The 3717-nt window shown below is 36.7% G+C and overlaps 1 non-coding gene across 1 annotated transcript; it reads right to left on the bottom strand.

Annotated features, from left to right (window-relative positions):
• Positions 1–283: 283 nt before the first annotated feature.
• Positions 284–355, bottom strand: trnaw-cca (transfer RNA tryptophan (anticodon CCA)). Its single transcript has one exon. It is a non-coding gene; the product is annotated as a tRNA-Trp (tRNA).
• Between the last annotated feature and the right edge of the window lie 3362 nt (positions 356–3717).

Raw genomic sequence — 3717 nt, 5'->3', positions numbered from 1 at the left:
CACATATGTTTGATTGACAGTGATTCACAAACCTCTGTGCATTCCATACAGCAAATGTATTTTTAAATTATACTGCCAGCACTATTGATTTGAATTTACATTGATTGGGATTAATTAAGCATGGAAATATCTGAAACCTGTAATTGAAGCAATTGTAACTTGAAATAACTGTTGTATATCGATGCAATTATATTTTTGAAAGATCAAGCAGCAGACCGTACAATGAAACGCCTAATCGTACATCACTTGCTCAATATCCAATTCCATCAGGCGACCAAATAATTGACCTCGACGTGATTTGAACACGCAACCTTCTGATCTGGAGTCAGACACGCTACCGTTGCGCCACGAGGTCACATAGGTCACCTTGGGAAGAACTACTGTAATCGTGTGGTGTGATTCATTTATATCCACTCTGGTGCGTCGTTCTGAATATTTGCGCAAAATGTTTGTCTTCTCCATTGTAAGCTTTTACATGCACCAATTCTTTCTTTGTCTTAACATAAAAGAAAAGACACAACACATTGTGCATCTCAGATATGTAAAGTGTAATTTTAAATGTTTAATTAGTTAGATTTAGATCTTCGGCTCTCAGCCGTTATGTGATTTGGCTTATACGCGTGGCTTCATTGAGAATGTGTCCTAATTTTCAGAAGAAGAGCAAAAGGTGAGCTCACATAGATACATTGTCATTTTATTTTATACTATGAAAGTGTACGTGTTCCTATTGTTCCATCCAGTAAAATATTAGGATGTTTTAGGCGACTTAATCCCCAGTCAGTCACTAGATGGTGCAATTTAACAGAGGTTAGTTGGTTTCGGATTTGGTACAGCCACACAATCCAACACAGAGCCGCCATGAAGGTCCAGTCCAAAATAACAGTTGGTCCTTTAAAATATGTAAGCAGTAGATACGTGAAGTAGGCCTAACACGTTATTCAATTTGGACTAAAAGAATGCAACTTATAGCTTGAGTAATTTTAAATCGTATTACTATAGCAGTCACACTAGTGATTTCTTGGTCTTAAATATTTCATTTATTAGGGCAGAATTAGGCAAAACTGCATTTGAGTATTATGCTCCATATAAATGGAATAGCCTGGCGTTTCTAATGAAAGTGAACTGCCTGATTCCATTTAATCACTTTAAATGTCTTCTTTATGAAGCCATGAATTCTGAATGTACTTTTGTATGTGTGTACTGTGTATTGCAACTGTATATTGTACATTAATTACTATGTTCAGTAATTGTATGTATTGTAATTTTATATGGCATGTAATCAGGGCATCATTGGAAATGAGAGCTTAAAGGTGATATAGAAGTATGTATATGGCATAGTTGTTCATGTTCATGGTCCCACTACACAACCCAAGAAGAACTGGATGTACAGTAAATGAATCTGTAGTATGGAAAAACAAAACACAAAAATTCCAGAATTCTTGTTTTTTCCTTGCAGTGTCATAAATATGTGCTATTTTTCAGAATTAAGATGCTTTCAGGTCTGTCTGCTAATTCCAGCTGTTTTCTGCATAGGAAGGAAGAAGAGCATCTGGAGAATCTGGGACACTTACCAGCTCACCTTCATTAGTGACCAGCCTGTTGATAGCAGAATGGATGGGTAAGTGCACACAAAAGATGTAAAATATGCGTTGTCGTTTTTGTTCAGCATTATCTGTTGTTGACCATATATTGTAAAAAAGTAACATCGCCAAGCTGAGACTGCCTTCCATAACTTAAAATATTCTTTAGTTCTGTCACAGGGTTTGCTGTCATCAATAAATCTGTAATATTCATCAGTCACCGGTTGCTCAGTGCTGTTATTTATGTCTTTCCTGCTCTAGCTGTAGCTGCTCTGATTAGGATGCATGCTGTTTTCTGTCTACACTGATGAGATGGCCTTAAACATCAGGGAGTTGGAGCAGCGCAGGGCACATTGATTAGCTGAGTAAATGTCACATTGTTGTCAGCAAGGTGAATGAATGGCAATGCTGTCCATATTTTCTATGTATTTTCCATCCAATTGTTTTATATCGCTGATTTTATACACTCCAGATTTCCTTTCTCTCAATATAAGCTGATTTTATACACTCGGATTTCCTCTCTCTTTCAGTCTTAGTCTTGTCTCTTTCTCAGGAAGCACCTAGTGGGTTTATAGGGTTACAAGAGATGAAAGCATGGGATTCTGTCTGAATTCTGCATGTCTCTCTTAGTCTTAGTCTTGTCTCTTTCTCAGGAAGCACCTAATTGGGTTTAAAGGGGTTAGGGTGTAATGTTTGTGGTGTATCATCTGGGGTTGGTTTGGCTAAGTCAATTGATTAAGGTCATAGGAGCGTGGCAGTAACAGTTTAAGCAGGAAGATGTGTGTGCGTGTCAGTCTGCATTTGTTTTGTTACTGGATAACACGAGAAAGACCAGGTTTACCAAGCAAATGTGCAAATGTGTGCTGAAGTTTTTGTTGGGTTAGCAACTGCAATCTGTGTGTATTCAGTGTCTAATTTACTGAAGTTGCAGTTTATCATGCAAATGTTAAATGAGTCACAATTCTTATTCTTGCTTTCTGGAAACAGGATAAAAAGTCAAATACATCCAGCTTATACCGCCTCCCCCACATACCTCACTGCTGCAGCAGCCAAAGCTCCATTTCAGCCTGATTCTCCCACAACTAACACCAATCTGTCCACATTCACAGGGGTTTAGCCCAATTTTAAAATCCATCTAAGATGTGATCTACCACGTAGCTGAAAGTCAAATCATACAGCTAATGAAAAATTGTTGTGTGCAGATTTTGGGACAGAAAGCATACTGCCACTATATTTGTGTGGTGGCATTACGTTAAACCATTTTTGGTTTAACTCAAACCATATTTGAGCCAGTTACCTGCAAATTATCTACTGACCATTTTCCCAAAGCGTGCCAAAGTGACATTTTTACCAACCTTCCAGATTCACCGTTTTCCATTCATTTCAGTATGACAATCAACTCATGCAGTCTTCCTTGAAACAAATAAACCATCACATTTAACATGTACTCTATATGATTTTTTTTTCATAGTCATAGTATATTTAAAACATATGTGCAAAACTATTTTCACAAACATAGACATTTATGTCTATAGATCATAAAAATAGTTTGAAAGAAATGCTTAAAAGATTAGATTAGATTAGATTCAACTTTATTGTTATTGTGCAGTGTACAAATACAAAGACAGCGAAATGCAGTTTGCGTCAAACCAGAAGTGCAAAAAAAAAGCAGAAAAGTGCAATGCGATATTCAAGTATAGACAGGTGGTGAATAGGCAGGACAGAAATATATTGCAGTGTTATAAGGGCAGAATAAATATGGCTATATAATATGAACAATGTATGAACAACATGTACAGATATGTGCAATATAGTAGCAGTGACATTATACTAGTAGTAAGAATAATATAGATATAGATATACTCATATGCATATATTTCTATAAAAAGTCATCCTGAACTGACGTCAATGTGAACTGAAGGTAATGTGTTCCAGGAAGTTAATCTGAGAACCGTAGAAAATGGTCAACAGGACCACCAGTATAGAATACAAATAATGATTAAACCACACATCACCTTTACATTCCCTTTTCTGCTCTAGCCGTCACAAATAATATTGTCCACTCAGTCTGCATTCAAATGCAGACTATGTACACTTTATATGGGCTGTAATGAAGAAAGATGTGATGATTGGGCTG

This window comes from Sander vitreus, chromosome 13 (assembly GCF_031162955.1).
Source record: "Sander vitreus isolate 19-12246 chromosome 13, sanVit1, whole genome shotgun sequence".
Taxonomy (NCBI): domain Eukaryota; kingdom Metazoa; phylum Chordata; class Actinopteri; order Perciformes; family Percidae; genus Sander; species Sander vitreus.
Note: the sequence above shows the minus strand (reverse complement) of the source record. Positions and strands in the feature narration are given on the sequence as shown.